The 26,338-nt window shown below is 44.0% G+C and overlaps 1 protein-coding gene and 1 long non-coding RNA gene across 6 annotated transcripts in view; both read right to left on the bottom strand.

Moving 5' to 3' along the window:
- LSAMP (limbic system associated membrane protein) overlaps nucleotides 1-26,338 on the bottom strand; it is a 965,192-nt gene that overhangs the window by 58,108 nt on the left and 880,746 nt on the right. The gene's annotated exons all lie outside the window — the stretch shown is intronic.
- The window catches only part of LOC116242317 (uncharacterized), a 33,319-nt gene continuing 11,250 nt past the window's right edge, over nucleotides 4,270-26,338 (bottom strand). Inside the window, exon 2 of the long non-coding RNA XR_004169716.2 lies at nucleotides 4,270-4,431. This is a non-coding gene — a long non-coding RNA (uncharacterized LOC116242317). The remainder of the gene's footprint in view (nucleotides 4,432-26,338) is intronic.

The following is a 26,338-nucleotide window of genomic DNA, read 5'->3' as shown; positions in this document are numbered from 1 at the left end:
GGAGAGAAGGGAAGGGCATGTGGGAGTAGCAAGCCAGGTGCCCCAGATCATTTGCCTGGGAAGTTCTCTCATCTTTCTTCCCTACCCACTGTGGCCTCATTTGTCTAAAGATGCTGCTGCTCTTACTGTATATTATTAAAAAGCCTAAGAAAGCAATCATTCTGCAGAAGAGGAGGCAAGAGAAGCCATTAGGAACACAAGGGCTCTCTGCTAATAATTACCTGAGACTTCCCCAGCACTGGCAGCTAGGTAAGAAGGTTTATGATTGTCTCCCTTGGCCCACAGTGTCTTACATGGGGATTTTTCAAATGCTTCCCCGGTTCTGGACATTTAGAGGAAAATAAAACATGATGTGAAGGGTTCAAGAAAGACATTAAAAAAAAAAAGAATTCTGAGTTGTTGAGAAATCCTCCACTACCTCTTCCAGCCTTGTAGTCCCACCACATCACTCTGTAGCTGATTACTGCTCACCATTCTTGCAGCCTCAGATTCTCTGTTGGTACCGCTGCCTCCTCCTGCTCAGTCACAGATGTTCCCAATCCCACACCCTTTTCCTTCAGCCTGTTAAGGCTTTTGCTGCCTTCCCAATGCCCTTCCCACCCACATTCCCAGAGTGATGCCTAACATAGCAGTTACTGAGAGCCCACTTGAAGCTCATCTGTGCTTCAGCAGTCTCCTTTCACCTGCTGCAAGTACTTATGAACACCTGCCAAGGGGAGAAGTGGACAACATACCTCAGCACTCAGTGGCAGCTCACTAGTTAACTTAAAGTTGTCCAGGCAAAAACTTAAGATGTTAAGCAAAATATTTTTTATTCCCACCCCTTAAAATTGGCCTGAAATATCATGACAAGCATTATTTATCTTATTAAGTACACTACATTAACCTTGCAAATATGCTAATGCACAAAAGGCGCTGCCTTAGCAGCTTTTTAGAATAGGAAATTAACCATGTTCATCAGAAAGCTTTTAATTATTATTATTTCCTAAACAGTGGCGTAATGCAACAGTGCTCCTCCTGCCAGGGGCAGCAGGAAAAGAATGAGAGACATATGCCACCCTCCTCACAGCTGCCCCTAAAAAGGCAGCATGCATATTCCTACCCAAGCTGTGCACTAGGAGTTCCTCCGTCCTCCAGAAGCACAGCTGGCATACATAGGAAATAGCTGCAAGATCAGCCTGGTGGAGGAAGGAAGGCTATGCTGAGCTCTGTCACCAAGGCATTGCTCTAATATGTGAGGATGCAGATGGACATGCCACATGCTGGGAAAGGGAAGAGCCATGTCCTCTGCCCAAGGTGAGCTTTTAGGAGCTCTTCAAGCACCTGGTACAAACCCTGATCTAAGAGACTGCCGAGGGCCTGACAGACATCTCACCCGCACCAGGTTTTGAAAATAAGGTACTTGGCTAATTCACGGCCCTTCCCCAGGATTTGCCCTCAGCACGGTCCTGCTGGTTCTCTCTCCCATGGAGGCAGACAGGCCATGCTCCCCTTACTGCCTGCAACTACAATCCCTTGAGAAGCTGTGAAAGCAGTACTTTCAAGTGAGGCTGGACAAAACCAGTTCCCACCCACTGTAATTCCCACAGCTCATCCTGCTCAGGATCCACACTGACTTACCACCTTGGCAGCTTGTACCTACTCCAATGCAGTTGTGCTCCTCCCTTCACCCAAGCACCCTATTTAAGTAGGTTTCCAGTGGGACTGTCTCCCTTATCTCATCATAAAGCAAGCCCAACTCAGGCTCCGCAGCACTGTCACAATCACAATTTCAGTGCACAATTCTGGCATTTCTTATGTTGTTTTACATTTATGGTGGCATTACTTTTGCAGGTTGAGGACAACTGCTCCCGCTGCTGCTGCAGTTTGCTGGGACACTGCAGCCTGTGACACCCAGGAGATAAGGCCAAGGAACACAGCTCTGCAATGTCTTGCCCACTATCTTCTGAGAAGCTTTACAAAAGCTTTTACATGTGTTTTTTTTTGTTGGTTTTTTTTTTCCCTTTTGCTAAGTAAAATCTTAGGAGGGTAGATTTAGCCCAGCATCCAATGCCTTTCTAGAGTGTGCCCTGATAAAGGAAAAAAAAAATCATCTCCCAAGCAGCGCAGAGGTGAAGGAGCTTATCCTGTGCCATTGCGCAGGAAGTGTCACAGCCGGATAAGCTAAGGAAAATCAAAAGCTCAGAGATTTACTCAGACACAGAGAAAGGGATGATATTATCCAATACGACATTACATGTTCTTTCAGTAACACAAATCAGCTTCCATCGGTCAAGCACTGCTCTCCTACAACATTATAGCCTTCCTGAACAGACTGTGCAGTGCTGGAGGAGCTCTGAGTGTTCCTTTTGGTTATTATAACATTATTTTCTCTGTAGTCATCACTCTGAGGCTGTCTTTATGCTCGGAGAGGCTGAGGCAGCAGGAGCTGGGAGCAGGCCGCAGATGGCTCTCCGGCAGAGGCTGGCATATGGCAGGAAAGGAGCAGCATGTCCTGTTCTCAGTCACTAACACACTGCAGCCTACAGCGCTTCGTGAGGGGCCTTCTCCAAGTCGCCATTTGCAGCATGGCCTACTCTCAGGCCAGGTCTGCGTTGGAGAGAGTGCCTGCTTGGCTCTGAGCAGCTTGAGAGGGAAGCAGGGAGGAGAAATTTGCAATGGGCAGCATGCTGAGATGGACACTCATGATGGAGGCACATGTGCATAAAGGAAAAGTTTTCCGTGCTCACAGAAGGCACTAAAGGTGTTGGCAAAGCCATGTTTGCCCAGGACAGCTTCACAGTGTCCTCCTGGAAGCCTTGGCAGCATTTCTGCCGTGAGAGCAGAATAAGGCATGCTGAAAGCTGAGCTGCCAGCACATCCCCTGTTGGGACAGGATGGCTGACAGTCATCCAAGGGTGCAGGTCAGATCTCTGGCCTTCCAAGAGCTGAGTCACACATTGTGTTCGCATGCTTCTCAGTATGCTCAGGAGTGTGGTGATGCTACATAACAGAGCATCAGGCAAACATGGAGGCAGCTTCGTGAGGAATGGAGGGAGAAGGAGGGGGGAGGCACCAGTGTGTGGGGACAGGAGGGGGCTGCGGTTGCAGAAAAAGGTAATTTGCTGACAAGAGTACGGCAATTTATTCTGAGCCACTACAACTGACTGGTGCGTTTCCTTTCATTTCTGACTTATCTCCTTTCCTGTACAAACCGTGGGCAGCACAGGGCCTGCTTCCCTCTGATTCAGCGGATTGTGCTGGGGAGGCCACAACAGACCACTGCTATCAGCAGAACTTTCATCTCTGCTCCCCTTTCTCCGACAAGCCCTGCAGCATCCCAGCTTGCCAGCAGACAAAGCACAGCACAAACCCCGCATCTGTAGCCAAGCTTCAGTGGGAGGCGTTAGGTGGGAAGGTCTCTCTTTTCATCCCGGGGCTCAATAGCAAGAGTTTCCTTTCATTCCGATCTAGTGACAGTGAGCAGGGTGTTTTTTTCATTCCCATTTACTGATCCGATTTTGTGTTTGTTCTTTTTTTCTCCTGGGTCTCCTGGCACTCATGATTGGTACCACAAAAACCTGTTTGCCAAGCAGACCTCGGGCTTCTGGCTCCTTCTTAGCTCTGTGCCATACCATGTACACTCACATATGGTTGTGTACCTTAACAAGCCTTCAGCTGATGTACTTTACAGAAAGATCCCATCTTCAGACTTGGTCAGAGTACTCCTTGAAGAAAAGTCATTGGTAGCAAGGAACCAAGGGATGGGGCAAGCCTGAAGTAAGAAACCAGCCTGTGGGAGAAAGAGGGCCCCTGTGGGAACAGCCTGCAGGTTGGCTGGGACTGGTACCTCGCAGAAGGACCAAATAAAATGTTTAATGCTTGCCAAGCTGCTACCTGTCATTTCGTCTCTTGAGCACCTTTTTTACAGCCTACAGAAAGCGATCTCTGCTGTACTGTTGTTTGACTGGACACTTTTCTAGCTGTTGCTCTGCATTTTGGACACAGAAGCCATTTTTATTGGTTTTCTCTCTCTTAGGCAGTTCTGTGAAGTCTATTGCTGGAGGATGCAAGCATATACTGGTGGTCCTACCCTCACATACCCCAGTAACAAGGGGAGCAGCAGGACCGTAAGTCACAGAGACCCACAAACCAGCAGCACAGAATAAAATTACTCTCCTCAAAATAATGAGAACTATCACAGTCCTCCTCTATAGCAAGAGCCACGGCCAGGTGGAGCACAGGCTGACTGCACTTTGCTGTTCAATGCATCTCACCAGCATCCTGAGGACCTGCAGACTCAGGCTTTTATTCAGCTCTCAGCTGCAGTAAAGTTCCCTTGGTTGACTCTGTTTCCTTGATCAGACCAGCTGGTTTGGTGGCAGGGCCAGGGAGGACGTTTCCATCAGCTGAGCTCACATCTGAAGAACAGCCCGCTCTCTGCAGTCTCTCCTGTGCTCAGGCCAGAAGGCAAAAAAGAGCAGTTCATAACATGCTAGAAAAATGACTGTGTTTTGGAACTAGAAAAATGATTCTGTGTTTTGGAGCCTGGAAGGAAAAGGAGCTGTTCTGGAGCCCACTACCTGAGTTCCTTCTAGAAAATGTGTCCAAGCTAACTATTTTTTTCTAGATTTCAGTGTAAATATCAAGAAAGAGCTAGCGTAGTAGCCCTAATTTGCTGTACTGTTAAAGCCTTCAAAAACTCTCTGAAAGCTAAATTCATTCAGCCTATTTTTTTTTTTAAATTGCATGTCAGTGCCTGTGCCAAACGCTAACAGTCAACACAGGGCTTGGACGATAACAAATGTAATGTTAATTACATGGTTATTGTTACTCATTTTTTAATAAGCTCTTTATATGCAATCAAATAATAAAGCAAAACTGAGGTCCTTTGCAAAGTGTACTGTTCCCAAGCAAGCATACAAGAAGCCAAAAAACTCTCCACGAAGGGCTCCAGTTACAGAGGTGAGATTCCTAATGCTGATCCATAGGTCTTCTGAGAATGCAGCATGGTAGCTAACCTGATAGACAGGCAAAGGTACTGTCAAAAAGAGCAGAGCTATACATAAGGACACCCAGACTCTACATTCATAATACTTCCTCCACAAAATCCCAGCCAGTCTCAAACCACTCAGGAATAGCAAACCAGATATCTAAAGTATTTGTTTGCTTCACTCTCCTCCCCACCAAAACGTTAGCACACATGGCAGACTTTCCAGTTCTCTGTAGGTTAAACTGTGGTGCTGCAATATTTCACACCTTGGCGGGAGCAGATTTATCCCATTAGAAAAGGGAAAGAGCTACAGCTTCCCATTTGATATCAGCCTGGGAATAGTCTAAGATAAAAGACATCAAAAAGCTCTGATGGTTTTGTATGCAGGAGGATGACATTATTTCAGAGGATTTCCTCCATAAAGCTGGACTTTAGATTAGTAAGGCACCCCGGATTTGTTGCTGAAGGCGAGCAGACAATGGGCCTGGTGCAGTGAGCTAAAATGTCCTAAAACATTTCGAAAGTACTTCGTAATGCCAGACACAATCATATCTTTAATGGTAACACACAACAGCATAAAGGGTTTACCGACATGAATTGCAATGTGCTGCCTTGTTCCTGTGTGACAGTGTTACTGTATGGAGCTTGTTCCAAACAACAAAGCTGATAAAGCCAGATGCCATCCCTGCCAGCACACACTGTATATCTGGGGCAATTTAGGGACCTGCTGATTGAAGGAAATCCTCCACCTACCAAACACAAACTGGCAGCAGAAATGCTTCACAGCAGTGTCTGAGTGTTAACGACTGCAGCAGCTCCTGCAATCTTTGCAGGGGAAGTGGAGGAAAAAGAGCAGAAGATTGATTGTCGCTCACCCTCTCACCACATTACCAAAGGAACTGCACAGTGAGGGATGCATAAGGAGCCTCAGGGAATGGAAATAAGGGAATGGAGGGGAGAAGATGGGCTTTGGAGACACAAATCCCTGGTTTCCCAAGGGAGTCTGTCAGGAAGCGTCTGAACACTGATCTTTCTTAAGACGCACAAGTGTTAGAAAAGTCTGGCTTTCTGTCTGAGCCTTGCAACATGGATGGACCCCTCAACACAGGCAGTGCTCACAGCCAAGCCCCTCTTTCTGGATTGAAACTAGCCTCCAAGCAAGAAGTCACAGCTCAGTCAGGGCAGTGCAGTGATGCCTGTGCTGGGATGCAGAAACCCTCTTGGCATTGGTTCCAATTTGTCCAGGCTATGGCCTTGACCCAACAGGTCTCACTCGTGCAATACTTCTGGAGAAGTATTTCAGTAGAGTCCAGTTGGAGGTGGAGTCTGTAGTGCTGTCTGTCAGGAGCAGAAATGTTGCTTGGGGAAGGAGAGAAAAACATCTGTAACCAATTCCCTTTCATAGTGCTTTTTTTCCCTGTTTTTTAAGCTTCTATTTGGTATTTACTGCACAACCAGACCCTTCATGCTCTGCAAACACAGGCCCACAAAATGACTGAAGCAGTGCTGAAACAAGGCGTCCAGAACATGATGAGAAGGGGAGGGAATGAAATCGAAGGCAAGTAAACAGAAGGCAAAAAATCAGCCAGCCCAGCAAACAGCATTTAAGTCTCTCTCTTCTTTTCTCCTTCTCTTGTTCAGTCATTTTGGTCCTGCTTTGAGTGTGCTGTTTTTATCTTCTTCGCTCTCATATAAAAGCCCAGCTCCCCTAGCAAGCGTGCAGATGATGATTTGGCATTGTCCAGGACCATTATGCTGTCAGCTCTCAAAGAAAAAAAGGCTTGTAAAAATCCTGTAGTCAGACAAAGGCAGAGCATGTGGCTCAGGACAGTTTGTACTGCTGCCTGCTAATAACCTTTCTGAACAATAACTTACAAGGAAAGATCTTCCACAGAACATGAAATTCCCCTTTCAGCTTCACCTTCACTTACTCCTAATTACTGTTCCACTCTCAGCTATATGCATGCTACATACGCAAATCCTCTTCAACCCCTTTTGAACAGAAACAGAGGTGCACTTCCCTCCCTCTGGTCCTGTTGTAGTGCCATCCCACACTGCCCTACATGGCTTGCTCACAAGTACTCTCAGTTCAACTCTGGCTACAGGCACATTCATTCACATATGTGGTTTCCAGCACTCCCAGCAACTTGGCTCCCGCACTGTTCTCAGATATGTAAAGCTCAGCTTAACACACAAAATTTTTCTTTCTTTACTTACTCAGGAATAGAAATCAGAAAGAAAATTAAGGAGATGCACGAGAGGTTCATTTCTGTTAGAGATCTAAGATAAGAAGAACAGCTTTTTCCAAAGCAAGTTTTCTTGAGGCAGCATGTGTCTAAAGAGGAAAGAAACCACATCAGTGGTTAGGATATGACAGTCCCCACTGTCCTGGAGCTGCAGCATAGTTGGGTCCACTGCAGCCTGCTTCTAGGGATTTAGGATCCTGACAAAAGTACTTACATAACTAATCTCAGACAACGTATGGCATTTTGATCAGTTTTGCTCAACCACTCTGGTGGAAATCAGCAGCTCCATAGCAGAGCCAGTACAAATATGTGCATTATAAGTCAGCTGTCCCTGTTTACAGCATTCAGCCATTACCTGAGACTGGATTTGGGCTAAGATGCTGAATTACGAAACCAGGCTGAAGTGTGGCCATTTCCTTCTTTCTGGCAGCTACAGGAAAAGTTGCTCCATCCCTCAGCATACCCAGCCATCATCTCTGCTGTCCTCCTCTGGCAGGACACCGTATAGCCAGCTCTGGGAAATCCCGTTTACAGGAAAGATTGAAATGACTAAATCTGACAAGTGCAGGCTGTGCTCTCTTTGAGATAATCCAGAAATGAGTGCATGGATTTGGCAGCATGTATATGAGACCGTGGAGCTAGTGCATGAGCATAGCAGCACAGCAATATGTGGAATGGAGAATGGAAATGGACATGGAAGTGACCCTTGCTCTGTATGCACCTAAGCAAAGGTCAAACACCAAAGGCGAAAGCATGGGCAGGCTCTGATCTCTGCTATGCCTGTCTAATGCCAGATGCACACTATCACAATTGATGGTGTTAACTCCAGACTTACACCCATCTCCAAAAGGTCAGGATGTAGCCCAGGGCAGTTACAGTGGGGTAAGCAAGAGCAAGCTCTGGGCTCACAGGCTTTTGGCAGTGTACATGCTGAGCTGGGAGTAGTTCCTGTTCACTGCCTGTCGATTTCAATGAAAGTCACGTATCTGAAGCTGGGGACAGGAAAGCTGTGTGGAATCCAAGGTTTTGCAAGTGTACTGAACAATAACAACGCGCACAAGGGATGCACTAGGGATGAAATCCACCCTGAAAAACAGGGCTGTCAGGAGGAACGGACTTCTTTAAGCTCTGAGCTCTCGTCTAAGCAAGGCCGTATCCTGCTGTCTGTTGCTGTGATGCCTATTCTGAATAATGCTATATTTACCTTAGCTGACAAACACTTGCCAGAGCTGATGAAATAAAGGCTCATGCCTACTGAGACAAGAACCTAATTCAGGCAACAAAATATACTGTTTCTACAATGAACATGAAGATAAACTGGCTAGAAAATGGCCACATTAAAAGAAAACCCAGAACTGTAGGATGAGTTTGCTGTTCTTAGGGAGCGCTGAATGAATACAACCTACATGTAGAGGTCCAGCTCAAGGCACTGGTCCAACTAACCCTTTAGTTGCTGCAGTATCACCAGTTCCTCAGAAACATCCTGTGTGCAGGAAATGCTTACAAGTGTGCTGTGGAAGAGACAGGGCAAAAGCTCCCTGGGCTGGAGTTGGTAACGAGGCAGACAGCAGTCCTTTAGGGATGTTATAGTATATGTTAGCAGCCAGGATGAGTGGCCAAAATCCCAAAGCAGTCTGTATAGCTCAGGACACAGCCAGATAACAGACACGGGCAGGTAACCCAGCATCTTGGGGAAAGTTAAGTAATCAATATGTTGTGCTTCTCCCCATAACTACTTCTGACCCATTCTGGCCACCTCAAAGTTGAAGTCCACTCACTGCACACACCTACCAAACCCTGCAACATCCTGGCACTCATACACCTGTGTCAAGTTCACCAGTGTACATGTAGCTGCTGGCTTAGATTTCCTCTGTATTCATGGTTTTAATTTTCTCTCTTTGTGGACTATCTTCTTGCTCTAAAGTAACATGAGCAGAATGAAATTCTGGCATACTTTCCAGCCCAAGATAGCTAGTGGTTTTTACCTTCCCTAGATAAATCATCCCAGTCTTCTTTAGAAAACATGAATGCATTTCCCTTTGGTATACAGCATCTGAAGTACCCTGTCATTATTATTAACTGAAGGAGAGCCTTCAAAGGCTGCGGTGTCGTCCCTAGGTACTTCAGTATGCGGTGTTCAGAGCAGGGTCTGCATCAGCACAATGTTTTGCTCACTGTTAATGTCAGACATTCAGGTCTCTCTAATTTCCAGCACAGCAGAGCCCACTTGGAGAAGTTCATGGTCTTACCCAGCAGTGCAAGAAATGAGCTCTTTATGGAGTATGAAATCCATTTTCCCCAAGCCTTCATTTGGACTGTGCTTTATGGCATGAGAAGATGCAGCAAGTGAATAAAGCACTACATTCTTGCTGTCTGATGGACAGACAAGCCTGGCAGACTGTCTGTATCTCTCCTTGCCATTGCTATATATTTGTTAGGCTATTAGTCTCAAAGCAAAAATGACCTAGGAACCTAGACTTTCCCAAGACTTTTTCCCTGCTCATTCCAGAGAAGAAAGTGGTAGGGCAAGTGGATGGGGAAAGAGAAACTTTGGCATCTATGAAGCTTAGATAAGAGGAAAAGTGATGAGTGAGGAGCTGAGACTCAGCTGAACTGCAGGTGCAGCACTGCAGGCAATGCAGAATGGCTGCAAGAGAGCTTATACTGCCTTCATAGCAATACCAAGCAGAAGACTGGGAAGCGCTCACTGAATTCCTTCTCTTGACATCCAGGCAAATTTGGAAAAAAAGTGAGGTAAAAAGGGACTGAGGTCAATCGCCAGAGCCAGAGCACACTAAAACCCTACATCACTTGATGCCTGGGTAGTGTGGCATCACAGAAAGACAGGCTCATACCCTTTACCTCCAGCCTCAGCTTCTCTCATCTGCTTTCACCCTTGAGCGTTCAGACACTGAACTGTGAGATCCTACTGGTAGGAGGAAGTTGGCCTGCCAGACCCTTGTGATGGACAGCTACATGGATGTTACTGCAGGGAATCAATACTTCTTTTCTCTCTCCTCAAGACACAAAGATCCTATTCCCCAACAGCACCAAATATGGGTTCAAGATTCCCAACATACATGCAAGAAAGGAAAGATGAAATGTAAGGGAGAGCAAGAAAAAGTGTTTCTTTTAAAAGCAAAGCTCCTGGTCTAGCATTTCAGTGGAGCAATCTTGAAGACCATTAAAATCAGGCTGTAATGAAGTAGCAGCAGAGGAAACTGTATTAGGGAAATAAATAAATAAATAAATAAATAAATAAATAAATAAATAAATAAACCACCTTTCTGTAGAAATAATAGACAGTATTTGGCAAAAGGTTAGGGAAGGAAGGACAGGGAGGAGGTGGAAAGGGAGAACGAGAGAGCATGCATGTGAACAAACTCCAAGTGGTTTGTCAGACCTTAAGTCTTTTTTGCCAGCTTAACCTTCAGTCTGCAGACATGCTGGCTGGGATGCAGACCTTTCGTTACATGTGCTCTGTGGACCACAGGCAGTGGGGCTACATCTGTCCCTCCTGTAGCTGCCAGTTTGAGCAGGAACAAATGAAACATGTCAACTCCGGTGCCACTGTGTCATGGTGAACTTAGGAGCTAACTGTGCATGTGAAGGTTGCAGCTAGATCTGTTCTCCCATGAGAGTGAGATTTTTTTTTACCTCTCGCTTCCCAAGAACATCCTTGAAATAGATGGAGATATTTTGTAATAAAAAGAGGATAACTAGGCTTGCCATAAATCTCTGTGATGCATTTTCAACAATCCCTGTGCATCCTGTTGGCTCAGTTTGGGGGCACTTTCTAAGAAGTAGCAATGGTGTAGACCACTGGTGAAATAATACCTGGAGCACCTTATAGCAATGGTAAAACTAAGGCACCACACCAAATATTTGTTCTAATTTCAGACAATGACTATTTATGGTCTCATGGCTCAGCTACCAAGTAGCGGTCAGGAAGATTTCCACAGTTTTGGAAAAGGATGGAGGCAGATGGGAAGAGACATGGGAACTGTGTTAGTAGCACATATCCATTGGTGGCCTGGCTAACCTGCAGATGATTCATTTCCTACTTGTTTACCTCCTCCAGCTGAGAAGAGCTAGCTGCCAAACCAATCCCAGGTTCAAGCCCCAGCATAAGAAATCAGCAATCAGTGGACATGTGATGATTTGATGGAATCATGAATCCTTTCCCATACTTGCATTACCTAAATTGAGACTGTAAGACGCAGTCATCAGCTCACTAATGTATTTACCTGACAAACTGGAAATCCATTGGCAAGGATGAACATTGACAAGTGAGGGTAAAAAGGAAGTGCACGACATGAGAATAGTCCATAAAAGAGCAAAAAAATGACTAGAGGTGTAGAACATATGGGTGAAAAGGAAAGACAAGATCAGCTGGACCCGCTCAGCTTGAAGACTGAAGGACAAAATAATTAAAGTGACAAAATCACGAAGCTGGTAAAAACAAACAAACAAACATAGAAAGAATAATGATGCACAAGACTAATTTATCCTAGGAGGGTGTGGAGTCTTTCAAAACAAGCTAGAGAACTAATTATCAGGAATGATTCTTGTTGTCTACCTTGACTTCAGCAAGGCATTTGACATTGTCTCCCACAACATCCTTGTAATGAAGATTAGGAATTGTAGAATAGATGAGTGGACAGTGAGGTGGATTGAGAAGTGGATGACTGGCAGAGCTCAGAGGGCTGTGATTAGTAGTGCAGAGTCTGGCTGGAGGCCTGTAACTAGTGGTGTTCACCAGGGATTGGTGTCAGGTCTGGTTTTGTTTGACATCTTCATTAATGACCTAGATGAAGGGATAGAGTGCTCCCTCAGTAAGTTTGCTGATGATATAAAGTTAGGGGATGTGGCTAGTACACAGGAAGGCTGTGCTACATTCAGTGAGACCTGGACCATTTGGAGAGTTGAGTGGACAGGAACCTGATGAGGTACAACAAGGGCAAGTGTAGAGTCCTACACCTACAAAGGATTACTTTGAGGGTGACAGAGCACTGGAACAAGGTGCCCAGAGAGGTTGTGGAATCTCCTGCTCTGGAAATACTAAAACCTATCTGGATGCCTTCCTATGCAGCCTACTGTAAGGGACCTGCTTTAGCAGAGGGTTTGGACTGGATGATTCCCAGAAGTCCCTTCCAACCCTTAACAATTCTCCTATTCTGTGATTCTTGTTTATTGCTGGCAAGAATGCATAGCTACTTGGTGGTGACTGTGTGGAAAAAAGCATGTTTTGTAGCTGAGAATTTGCTCTATCAAGTAGTAGTACTACAGTTATTACTGTGCTCTTTGAACCTGTTGTAGATTCTATGGAAATATATTGAATGCATTACTTTTTGAGCAAACTAATATACCTCATCATCATTTGAGGCATCTTATACCAGCTATCAAAGTAGGCTGTTTCCTGCTGGTCATTCTGAACTGCTAATTCCTCTTGAACACTCAACACTCTTGAACACTCCAAAGAGACAAGGAAAATACTCTGCTATGCTCATGGGGGTGGCCATGCAGCACTTCTTGCATTGGACAACTTACTTTGAAGGAAAACCTTATGATCCAGGACAGTGGGTATACTGCATCAAAAGTGGCTTAATTTCCCTATAGTTCATGTTAGACCTAGTCATCCTTGTTGACAAATACTCATCTGGTGTATGACTTCTGTCTTCACATCACAGCACTCTTCCCACTTCAACCTATAGCCTCTGATACACGAGAAGAGCAAATTTCAAGTGGCACTCAAAATGGAGGCACTCTTATCTTGGGAAATCTCCCTTTAGTACTAGCAACTTCTCCCAAGAAAAGGAAGGGGAAATAAAATTGTGTGTAGTAGATGGATGCCAAAAGAGAAAGCACTAGTTCAGCAGTGAAATTGCCTTCATGTAGATGGCTGTAGAAAAGAGCATCTAATGAAGGTGTCTTAGGAAGCACTGGTATTGATGACGGGCAGGTCCATAAACTGGACTAGATCTGACAGTGTAATACTGGATTATTTGGAAGTTGCTTCAGTTTTGTCAATCCCATATGGTTGGAGGCAAGGCCCTTGCCTTGGAGAAGACCCCTGGTCTCAAGTAGTGATTTATTCCGTATCTTTAAAAATGGCCAAAAAACCAGTTACTCTGTTTTTGTGTGGCTCAGCCATCCTCCAGCTGCCTGACAAACAGGGAGGTTTTGTGTCAGCTGGGAAACAACATATGTGAGCCACTTCCCCCTTATTAGAGCAGCTGATAAGGGGCATGGCCTTTCCTCTCCAGACTTGGTCACCAGGCACACCATGTACAAGTAGCAAAAGGAATCATGGTGGGGATAAGGGTGAACATCATCTCTCTCACCTGGCTATCTGGCTACAAGTAGAGATGACAGGCCATGCCAACAAGTGCTGTCAGCCCATTAAGGGGAAAGGTCCAGGCCTTGTCCTGGTAAATGGGTGCCCCCCATTGCTCCTGACCTCCCATGGGTTTGCTACAGCTCAGAAACAGACCCCAGTCCTGCAAAGAGCCCCATGACAGAGGGCAGGTGGCTTAGCTGCTTCCCTCTTGCATGCAGGCTTTTCGAGACAGGGTGTCTTGCATTCCCACTTTCATTTTAACTCCTCAGCTCCCTGTCAGTGCTGCCAGCCAGCTCACCTCATTAACTTACAGAGAAGGAGGCCTCTGGATTGATAGCAGGCAGGTTTAATGTGGCTCTCTCTGAGCACTCAAGTGCAGCATGTAGGAGGCTGCTGGGGAGATATTCCCGCAGGCTCCAGCAGAACTGACTGATTGAAGTTGCTCTGAATTGATGGCTAATGGGGGAGCTTTCTTTGATAGCTCTTTCATTCTGGGTGCAGCTGGATAGAAAAAGATATCTCAACATGAGGGAGCGGGCCTTTATTCTTCACCCCCCTCCCTGCTTTATTAACAGATGCTTCCAAGGCACTCCAGCAGCAGAATGAGATCTGATGAAAACCTAATGATTTAAATGATTCTTAACTCCTTCTCTTTCAGCAGCTGCTCACTCGCGTCTACACATCAACTGCTTATAAGCACTGAGGAGTTACTGGGGAGCCAAGCCAACCAGAAAGGTGATTGCAAAATGAAACATCCCTTGGGAAGAAGGCTTAGGCCACTGGCATCAGATGTGACCTTCTTGGCTTTAGTTCTGACAAAAAGATCTTGGCTTGGTGTAGCCTTGGTAGCTGCTGATAGAACATCAGACAACTCAGTGTGACGAGTGATGAGACAGTGATGGAGTAAGGCTGGGGAGCAGAGCTTGGGCAGGGAGCTGAGAGAGCCAAGGGGCTGCAGGGCAGGAGTGGAGGCTTTAGAGATGCTGTCACAGCACCCGCTCGTGTTCTGTATGTCTCAAATTGCTGTTTACAAGAATTAGGCATGCAGAATTGCATCAAAGCTGGTTAACAAAAAGTAGTTAATGGTGAGCTTTGAGCACCTTCCCCATGTAAGTCTCTGTTCAGCGGGTGGATTGCAAGTACTTTTCCTCCTACTGTAGCTAGCCTTTTTATCAGATAATGGATTTCTTCCCACTGCCACAAGTTCTACGTCCTCTAAAGTTTCTGTCAGCCAGATGTCCCTGCAATCTGTGTGTATCCATGAGCTGACATATTTGTGAGCATGCTTCACATGCACAGATCAGGATGGGTTTTAGAGAGTCCAGAAACTCAGGTAATTTGATCCATTTTGAGATCAGCAGGCCAGATTTTGGAGGACATAAATCAAGTACTGACTTGGAACACAGTCATTTTGCTCCATTTGAAGATCTGACTCATAATTTCCAATCCAGACCCTGGCATCTGGCTGACTCTGTGGCAGGGTACTAAGGAAGCTGCTCTCTTAAGGCTTGCGTCAACAGTTTCCACAGCCTGACACAGCAGCCGTTTGTCTTTGGTAATGTGGACCATGTTCAATCTTAAACTGCTGAGGTAAATTTAAGGGAAGCAGACAGTAACTACACCCCTACCTGGGAACCTGGCCATCACACTGCAGTTACAACCTCCTTGCTTTTTACAAGAGAGAACTTGGACTGAATTGACTTTTGTTTGACAAATAATCAGAAAATCCAGTGTTTTTAAACTCAGAGACAGAAGCTTCACTTTTTAAAGCCACGTTGAGGAATCAGAGGCCTTCAGCCATTTCTGGAAAAAGGCTGCTGCTGTCATGAAGAGCGCCCAGTTTTTCAAGGGCAAATGTTTTTTTAATTAAAAATTATCTATATTTTCATGTACAGTGCATCAGAGTGTTCTTGATCATCAAGTTCTGGTCAAAACACAGGTGAAAATGAGTATGCCTGCTTGGCTGGGATCCAACAGAAGACTTTGAAATGTGTCAACTGACGATCTAAGAGTAAGCTACTCAACAAAGCAGGGTGGGCATCCTGGTCTTCTTCAGTGGAAATATTCTTCTCCCTTTTAGCCAGATCATACGCAGATCTATTGACAATGAACACTGATGGTTTTATTCGTCCTCCCTTTCTCTGCCTGTAAAATGCCATCCGGGAAAGAGAATTTTCAGATATTTATGAAGTCACTGTCCAGCTAGGGTGAAGTCCTGTTACTTAGTGTGGTTGGTGCTACAGACAGTCCCACAGCACTTGATCACAGCACCAGTCCCCCACCTGGCTGGGCTGGGGTTGAGGAATCATGAGTGAGGAAGGCGCTCCCTGGGATGAGTACTGCTGTGTGCTCACAGCAGCTTAGAATAACTGTATGTCTTGAAAACTGCAGCCAGTATAACAAGGAAATCCTTCATGTGTGAGTAAGGTTGATCCAGCACATTGATGTATCATTACAATTTGAATTGTAAGGTGTCCTGTGCTTTGTTACCTTCCTTTTCTCCTTCCTACCATGTTCTTACCTTCACTGAAATTAGGCCTGTTGGCTAGACTGTGCTAATACATGGTGGAAACACAGTGCTCATCTTACAATAGATGTATGTAATAAAGGCCTTGAAGGGATCTCACAAGCTAGTTAGTCCATATTCCTGTATATCACCAGAGTCAGCTCCTCCTGAATCAGAATCCTAGAGGTTGGAAGGGACCTCTGGAGGTCATATAGTCCAACCTCCTGCTAAAGCAGGTTCCCTATGGCAGGTTGCACAGGAAAGCATCCAGATGGGTTCTGAATACCTCCAGAAAAAGACATTCCACAACCTCTCTGGGCAGCTTGTTCCAATGCTCTATCATCCTCTAAGCATGAGAATTGAGCCATACCAGTAGGTTATTGGCAAAGCAGCAAAGTCTCTCATCTCTTGTGTGTGAGAAGAGGGCAAAAGAGCAGGGACAATACTGACCCTACAATCTGTCCAGCAAACATGAATAGAGCCACCCTCACCTACTTGATGTTGCTCAATGAGTTCTTCAATCAACAATATCAAATGATACTAAGATATCAAAAAGCATCACCGTGATGCCTTGACTTCTGTCTGTGCCTAGGAATAGGTCATCCAACAAGATCATACAACTTCCATGCCCATATCCCAAACCTGATCATGCAGGGCATAGACTGTGGAGGAGTTTAAGCGCTACTCTCCTTAGCCCATTGCTCACCTTTCTCTAAGCACCTGCTCTGGAAGGGAGTCATGGGAATGGTGTGGTATTTTATAAAGGAGCAGGCTGACAGCTGACACAGTCCAAGGCCTTCAGCTCAGGCAGCTCTTTTACCTCACATCTTCTATAGATGGGGCAAGAGCACAGTTTAGCTCTCTGCCCCCTAATCAAAAGGGAGGGGAGGCAACAGGACTGTTTTATGCTGGAGGATGCAGCTGAAGTAGGTCCTTTCACCACCCAGCAGGGAAGGACACTCCATAAACATTCATGCAAGGCCTTTTCTCAGGAGTACGATTTGTTGTGGTGGTCTCAAATGAGAAAGTACGGCTCGGCTACTGCATAAGCAGTTTGGTGGTCCAGTGGTGATTTACTGTGGATGTAGTAATAGGACTTAAGGTACTTACACAGAATCTGCTCTTTTCTGCAGCTAGTTCCTGGTTCCTGGTTTTGGCATAATAACAGGAGTTTCTTGGCACTTTGCTCAGCTTCTCCAGTAACACATTTGGGGGTAACAGGATAGTGTGCTGGCCAGGAGCCTCAGAGACTGCCCTGGCCTCACCTAGGTCTTTCTTTGGCTTCACTTGCTGACTTCCCTCTAACTCTGCCCACTCAAGCACTAAAAGAGGGCTGTTAACACTATTCACACTGGTGCTTCTGCTCTCTTTCTGCTCTTTTTCTGCAGATTGAAAGGAGGGGAAAAAATATTAAAATGAGAAAAAATATCAGGGAGGCCCCAGTACACAAATACATGTTTGTAAGAAGTACAGACATTTCATCTCCTCCCTGGTGGCAGCTTCACCTCCCTGCTTGCAAAAGGAGTTTTATCACTTCAAATGCATTGGATGAATAAGAAGAAAAGGTTAAGAGGCAATTTCACCACTGCCAAAGCGCACAAAGCAAAAATAAATATAACAGACTGCCCCCCTCCCCTTACATTTTTACACATCTTTCACTAGCCATGGGATCTTCAAGGTCCTGTAGTCAGGAAAATTATTACAGCACTCTTACCAGCAACAATGCCTTGCTGGTGCGTTTGACTTGGCATGCATGTGGATGCCTGTCAGGGGAATATCTCCCAGCTCACACATTCATTTACATGCAACAGTCCGTTTTGTTCACAGTTCAAGTACCCATTTGTTCTCAGGCCTTTCAGTGTGTGTAGCTTTCTGTTTAGGATGTATAATACGACTCTTTCAAATCTGCAATAACAGACAGCTTATGCTAGTGTCAGACTGAATAGATATACTCATTGATTTCTGTATCATTTGTGTAGTTCGGCTTGCATTCAAACCATTATATCAGGAGTATTAATGTTCAGTCTACAAATAATTTTGTTATCCAGATAGTAATAGCCTTATTAGGAGTAGGAAGCCGTGGTCAGGTATCTCTTATTTCAAGCCTAATCTCTGAAGGCACTATCCCTTCTCCATGCTTGCTCTTATCTCTCTGCTGAAGATTATTGCTCCTAGCATCTCCTACGCCACTTAAGGCAAAAAGTCAACAGCAACCTCAGCAAACTCAGCTGATTTCACATTAAAGCAGATAAGAGAAGTTTGATGCTGCCCTATTCTACCTATAGAGAACTGCAATCCTCAGCAGAGAGACAGTTAAAAAAATAATAATAATTAAAAAAAAAAAATTAAAAAAAGAGATGAAAGAGAGAGGGTGGTGCTTTTTGGACATGATATTTACAAAGTTAATGTTGGGCAGATATTTGTGTATATACTGTGAGAGCATATTCCTGGACCTGTACAGCTGTGCTACTTTTACAGAATATACATTAGGTAGTATACCTAATACTAGCATTGCCTTTACTACACCTGTGCACTGGAGGTGGCACAGCTTTGCATTCGACAGACCTTAATGACTCAGTCCACTCTGCTTTATCTCTCCATAGTAACTTTAATTCCATGAATTTGAAGCACAAGACAAATGCAACAAATAAACCTTCCCAACATGCACCAATGCACGTGAGGTATTAGAGCCAGTTTAATTTCCACAGTAAAGAACTTATATGAATAATGAATCCTTTTATTATGCTCATGAATTATCTGTGAGCAGGCTGTGAGCTTTATGAACATGTCTGCTGCTCAGAAATTGTTAATGAACAGTTAATGTTAACAAATGTCACTGTACTGGATTACACCAATGCTCTTTGCTCCAGCAATGTGAGGTTTGCCAGTGGTGACCTGGGTCACGTGGAAGCATTTAGCCTCCCTGGAGCAAGAACGGGAACCATGTTAATGAGGGTGATTACGAATAGACTGTATTTGTTCATACTTGAGTTGCTGGCTTCCTATCACATTTAGATACGTGAGCAATTGCATAGCAACCTTAACGTGAGCAAAACCTTACATACCGTGAGTACTGAGGACAGGGAATTTTAAAAGGCCACAGAGAGAAACAATTAGTTGTTTCAGACATCCTCAACTATCTTTGGACACCAGTTCAGCCCTTATTCTTATCTTCAGTAAGTATCCTGATTGGTGTTTTGCAGATGGAGTAAGCAGCACACAAGGAACAGGTGTAACTTCCCAGGGTCACATGTTCAGACAAACCATTTATCTCCCTATCTACCCTATATCATGTTTCCCACAAAACACTGAGGGGCCTCACTTTGTGAAACCACACTGGAAATCTCAGTTGAATGAGCCCTCTAAGGAGATTTCTTGCTTGAGATGATGAAGAAATAGCTTGGGGTTGGTCTGTTTCCTTCTAGTCAGCCACTTCCTTCCCCCATTGAATCTGAAATCAAGAAGCATCTAGGCATGTAAAAAGGAGCAATCATTGTACGAGAAACTAGCCCCCAAGCTTTCAAATCTCCTAGAAAATTTGTCCTTGAAACCACCAGCTGTGTCCAAGTTCCAAGTCAGTACTTATGCCCACATCCGCTCACCGTATCCAAGGTAGGGATTAAATACATTAACCGACTGAAACTGAGGAAGAGAAAAAAACAACCTTGACTCAGATGCAATGCTGAGTTCAGGAATAACAAGACTGGCTCCCTTGAAAGCTGTATTTTACCGGGGACAAACAATAGCCGCATAGCCTCAGAAGTGCTCCCTGAAAATGAGCACAAGGGCTAGCAGAACGGAGCTCATTAGAACCAGCCTGGTAGAATAGGCTGGAGCCATTTTCTTTAAATCTTAGTCCTTATCTATCTCTCTGTCGCTATGCCACGTCTTCTTACTGTTCATCTATTGTTAAACCCCTCCACCCTCTTCTCCCTTCACTGCAATTAGAGCCAAACGTTTCCTTTGAATTAGCACATCAACACTCCCCTGTCCCAACTAGAAACAGTTTTGCCTGAGGGCACTGAAAAATATTCAATGGCAGCAGCACTCTGCCGTCGGCATTACCTTGCTGTTTTATCCTCATCACACAGCTCTATTTAGTTTTCCCAGGGCAGCAGGCAGGCACAATGGAAACCAGGGCTTTCTCTTTCCGGGGAAGCCTGGCTCTGTAGATCTTTGGGGTAGGCTCTCTGTGCAAAACTGGTTTTCCACCTAGAATGAAAACTACGGAATCTTCCATTTGCCCCTTTTCATTGGTCCTCAATAGCCAGTTTTTAATCTGCAAATTGTGATGCCAAAGATTTATTCACACAAACAGTCCGTACTGCCTGTTTCTAATAACTCTGGTTTCTCTGGGCTCTCTGTGCAGAACCATGGGGATGTACTGAACCTGGACACTTCCCCCCCAACCAGTGACCCGGTCTCTCTGTGAGCAATCAGCCAGCTCCTGGCAAGAACCCACATGGGTGTAAAAATCCGAAGGGAAAATTTCCACCACAGGAGATCCTGCTACACACAAATGCTACTCCAGGCTAGTAGTATCTTGCCTGCAAGGTGGATTCCTCCACTAATTTCTTAATTCTTAACTCCCAGTGGATCAAGTCGTGTTGATTTTGATGAAAAATCAAACAGAAGTTAAAACAATCAAACAGCTCCCTGCACATCCCAGGACAGAAATATCTTACTGTGTGAAGTACAACTTATGTCCGTATTATTCACACGCTACCATTCTGACCATACCTGAGACTGGCCATGCACTTCTACTGTAAATAATCTGACAGTGTGCACCATCAGAAATGAAAGTTTTAATGTGGACCAGGCTTAGAGGAGAAAACCCCAAGGGAATACTTAACACAGGAATGTCTTCTTGAAAGGAATTGTCCTTTATCACTGTATTTCATCCAAACCATATACACTCAGTCTTGCCATCTCATCTGTCCTTTGGTGACCTCAAAATTGCTGTTTCACAGATTAAGCTCTGATTAAACTTCCAGGTCTCCGGCTCACTAAAGCAGCACATTCTCAAGCAGAACAAGAGCATGAGCAAGTTCCCTTGAATAGCGAGACTAAGCACACAAAAAATGAATCTCTTCTGTTCTTCAGTAAATTAATCACAGGATCTTTTATTCTCCAGTCTCACCGTTTATTCAGTGAAGAATAACTCAAACTCTTTGCATTCAGCTGCTAGGCAAAGCTATTAGGAGCCCAGTTTGATTCAGTACATAGTTATGCCCCCATCAGGATATTGCAATTCCAGCATCAGGATTCCTGGAGAGCGAGTCCCGTAACTAATTCAAAAATGAAAAGATACCTGCTCCTCTGCTTCCTACAGCCTGCCATCTCTGAGCAATTACCAGTATCGTTGTAAATCTGAGCTTTAAATACTGTGACAAGCAACTGAAGTTGTACAGCAACTTAAACACAGAAACACTTATTAGTACCTGCATTTACAGTGAAGAGACTCGGGTCTGCTTTGTTCAAGCAATGAGACCATTTGCAGAGCTTTCTAGTCAACGTCAAGTCTCTGACTGACAGGTCACTTAGGCTTTCTTTTCCTCCCAGCAGACTGCTCATGTGTCTCAGCTGTTCCTTGGGATAACACCTTCCTCTGCTGCGCCCAAAGGCAGAAACTAACATTTTATTCTTCCCTTTGTTAGGCTAGTGTTATGACACAGATTTAAGGCCTTCTCTCCAAAGCTCCTGCCAGCTGAGTGAAGGGTTCCAAGTGAGTTACACCAACCTGAGTGCAGAGCTGAGAAGAATCCTGTATTTGGTTCCAGCTACCCCTCCTAACCAACGTGCAACAGCAGTTTCACACTTTGAAACATCTCAGAGCATCATGCAGATTCCTCACTGGGCACGTAGATAAATATTTCCTGTGTCTTAATGACCTATTTTACATATGCCTGTGTAGCTCTCCTCCTGTTGTGCGGGGACGCTAACTATGAGAATCTTTCCTTCAGACTAAAGTAGGAAGGTGCTTTTAAAATGCCATGCAGGTGAGGAATGGAGGCAGAAAGATGAAGAACCATATCCAGCCAGCTACCAAGACTTGATGGTGTGTTGTGGCATCCAGGTTCAAGAGAGGAATGAGCAAATCACATCCGGCGTTCTCCAGAGCTGTCAGGCCCGGCTCCTTCTGCTGTCATTAGCAAATGCCACTGCCAGAACACCCACAAAACAGCCTGCTGCAAGTACGGTGATTTAATGACATGGCCAAAGGAATGGAGTGAGGGAGTTCATGTTTCCAAATGATTCATACCACCAAATGAGTGGAAGTCTCATGACATGCAATGCTGTTTAACTTTCCCACTCTACGACTGTGCTTTCCCAAGTCATTTATCATAATACTCTCAGTGTCTTGCTTTGAAAATCTTCATATGCTCTGGAGAAGAGAGACTTGGATGCTTTAGGAACGTAGTTATTTCGAGCTTGCTTGGCCCTTTCCCCTGACAGTAAGTGGTCGGTTCACCCCCCCCATTATAAAAAGTCTACTTGAGGTTATCCACTGCGGTCTCTTTGGAGCAATGGGTTAAAGATTCAAAAGGATCTCTCTGAAATGTAAACTTGTAATGACTGCAGTACGGTGCAGTGATGTAAAATCAATGCAGATGCGAGCTTTAACGCAAAGGTAATGGGAAGGCAAAGACATAAATAAGGAAAACTACAAGTGAAGAAAGGGCTTGTAATAGAGGAAAGCACACAGAGAACACAAGGTGCTGTCATTTAGGATAAATAACACTGAGCTCCGACACAAACATTTTCAAGACATGCAGTCTAAAGTGCCCTAAAGATGAACTAATATCATCGATTGAGGAAACTGAGGCACAAAGAAGGGCCCCAGTTCACAAGAGGTCACTCATCCCACGCCAGATGCAAAAGTAGACCTCAGATCTGTCAGCTTCCTACTCCAAGCCCCACTGTGCTATGTTAAAATGATTTGTTTCACCATTTCTGCAGTCATTCTCCAGATATGCTTTGCTGGCTAACAATAAAGCCCGCTCACTGCTAAGGTATGGGTTTCCTTAGGCAGGAAGGATATGTCTATATTAATGTACTCCTTTTCCACACTCCACTTTCTCTTTATTTTCAACATTTACACAGATAAAATAAGCTTTGTTACCCAATTCAATACCATGTACCTTTGCATAAGGCAAGTGTCACAGCTGAATGCACACTGGAAGGGTTTAGATATGTATTCTAAAGAAGTAACATACAGAAGTAAACCATAATGTCTATTTCTGTCCCTTAACATTTTTAAAGCTATTCCACACCCAGAATTACTGCAACTTCTCTGATAGGAAGGCCACACACAGAGCTCTATTGCCCTTCTTGTCCTTCCTACAGCCAGTCAAAATATTCCAGCTGAGGGGTACTCCTCCTGAAATAAACGTTTTCTACAGCAGATGTATTATTCAATGTATTATTCAAATGATATTTTTTTCTCACATAAAACTACTTCAGTAGGAAACTTAGCTTCAATTTCAAATGTATTTAAAAAAAAATTCTCATCTGACAAAAATGGAAACATCTCATTTTCATATTTCTGTTTTGCTCCCTGTACATTTCCCCACTCGATGCTGAATGGATACATATATCTATCTTTTCACCTTTGCTTTTCTTAAAATTCCTCCTTTCTAGCCTTTTAGCTTTCTCAACTTCTGAAGTTGTATAACAAATGAGCAGTTATATGCTAACTCAAAAATGGAGATGATCCCAAAAACTACAAAGTGGAAAGTGTAAATATACATACACTCTCAAAATATGTATGGCATTACCATAATATTAAATACAATGTTGAGAAATAAAAAAGATGAATAGGAAAATAACTTCTTCAATGCTCCATTTTAAGGTATTATAAAATCAAAGAATCCACTGCATTTTTAATTTTGCAAAACAGAAATAGCTTCCAAGAAAAAAGAATTAATCCTCTTTAAAAAAAATAAAAAATCACCTCTACTGTTTCTCTTAACCTAAAATAAACACAAGCACCACTTATCTGTCATCGTGCATTGTTTCTGTTTCCAGCTTGCTGGCAGCCTGCTGCAACTCCCTCTTGGGATTTTGCTTCTTTTTCAAAGATAGGTGAGCATTACTTTCTTGGTTCCCTTGGCATCTAATCCATTAATTCTGGACTGAAGTTTTTTCTGTGTTTCTCTTGACACCTGTCAAAAGCATTTCCTTTTCCAAAGCCTCTACCCTCTCTTTTCCAATTCATCACTTTCATTCATTATCTAATCAATCAATGAATAAACACTGATCACTTTCCTGGGGAGGCAGTGCTAGAAGTGCAGGTGGTGAGAAAAGACCTATTAGAATACAAAATTCTGTATTAGGTTTTAAAACCCCAGAGTTTTCTCTCCATTTGCTCAGGCTCTGCAGGCTTCAGAGGCCTGCCAAACAAAACATTGGTGTTTCAAGTTCCAGGTACAGGCACTTGTCACAGTTTATAACTCACTCACAGCCTAAGAAAGTTATTGTTAGTACTTCAAGGGAGGTTGACCACATAAAATAAGCGCTCTTCTTCAAAAACCCAAAGAGTTTCTAATTCCTATCTTTCCAAAAGCTTTTGATGCCACAGCAAGTCTCTGATTGATTACTCACTCATCTAATTCTCAGATGGTAACTCTGCCAACACTCAGAATAGTTTTAAATCAAAAATTTCTTCTGTATCTTTTGGGACGGGAACATACAGAATGTTTCTGGGCTCTTAGGTCTGTTCAGCATGTTCTTACTGGCATACCTGTAGCTATCCTCAGTTGGAAATTTTGGCAGGCTTCTCCTAGCCAAGCTGTTGAGCATTCTCCATCACTGTACAGCTATAGAAAACTCTATTTGTAGGGCATACATTTTAAATCTGAGTTCTACAAATGTTACTCTAAATCAGGGCATACAATTCAGCTATTTCCCCATTTTATGTAAATAGTATAGTTAGATTATCTGTGGTTCACAAATAATTTATCATATTTCTTAGCAATCAGACATCTCCTTCAAAGTCAGAGGAAGGTCTGGGAGACAGGGAATATAAACATTCAACTCTGCATTGTTGGTATGAAAACATGCATCTCTCTTTGATCACCCTCTCCCTACTTCTAACTTTCAAGATCATTTGTCTAACATGTGTCAAGCTTAAATCCCAAATTTTAATAACCTTGGAGTCTTCAAAATAAATTAATTCTCAGATTTGCCAATACCCCTTATAGGTTACAAATCAGATAACAGAGTTAAGTCTATCAACTAACCTACATTTCCATAAAGTTAAAAATATTATGAACTAAGACATGAGATTTGAACATGCTTCGGTGAAAACAGCTTATGATTTAAATGTGCCAGCGTACAAGTTGGCTTATCCAGAATCATCTGCTTGAATGCCAACCAGGGAAAGAACTTCTATTTTGGGTAGACTTGGAAACTGGATCAGAAATAATGACTCCTTGGCTCTTAGGTCAGGCAGCACACAGTATTGTAAAACACCCTGAGACCCACGGATGACAGATAAATGGGTAAGCTATCACAAGCTATCACTAGTAACCCCCAACAGTGGCAATTTCTAGCCAGTGAGATGATGTCTAGTAATACGCTCTGGCTTCTAGTGGTGATCCTGAGGTTCAGGGCAGGAAACCTGCAGAAATTTTCAGAAGTTGGTATACTTGACAGATTTACTATATTTTACACACCACTGTGAAATCAGGCAGTCCCTCAGACCTTTCAGTCTGTTTGAGGATGCACACTGCCCTCCACCATCTCGCAACAAAAGCACATATGTAGCTCACAGAGGGCAAACATTTGAGCAGTTCAGATAAAGCTGAGAATGGCAATCTACTCCCACTTTTGACATGCCAGCAACAAAACCTGTCAGTTACTCCATTTCTTTAAGGAAGTAAGAGCAACTAAATCTAGCTGCACACAAAGGCAAGAAGTTCTCTTCAGAAGATCTTGCATATCACATTTCTCTATATTTTCCTGCCTGCAGCAGGAGTTATAACTAGATGATCTTTGAGGTCCCTTCCAACCCAAGCCATTCTATGATTTCCATTTATACAAAGTCTTCCTTTGTCCTCTTCCTGACAGAGCTCCAGATTCACTGTGTTTGATACATTTTCCCATGTACTAGCTGATCACTGGCTTTTCAGGACATAGCATACACCCAGCTACGTTTTCTTTCCCAATTTCTATTTTACTGCTTGTAGCAGATCCAGCTGCACCAGGTTAACATACATCAAGATACAGAGTCAGAACCTCAAAAGATGTGCCCACTGCAATGCAGTGAAACA

The sequence above is a fragment of the Phasianus colchicus genome, chromosome 1 (assembly GCF_987193195.1).
Source record: "Phasianus colchicus chromosome 1, bPhaCol1.hap1.1, whole genome shotgun sequence".
Lineage (NCBI taxonomy): Eukaryota > Metazoa > Chordata > Aves > Galliformes > Phasianidae > Phasianus > Phasianus colchicus.
Note: the sequence above shows the minus strand (reverse complement) of the source record. Positions and strands in the feature narration are given on the sequence as shown.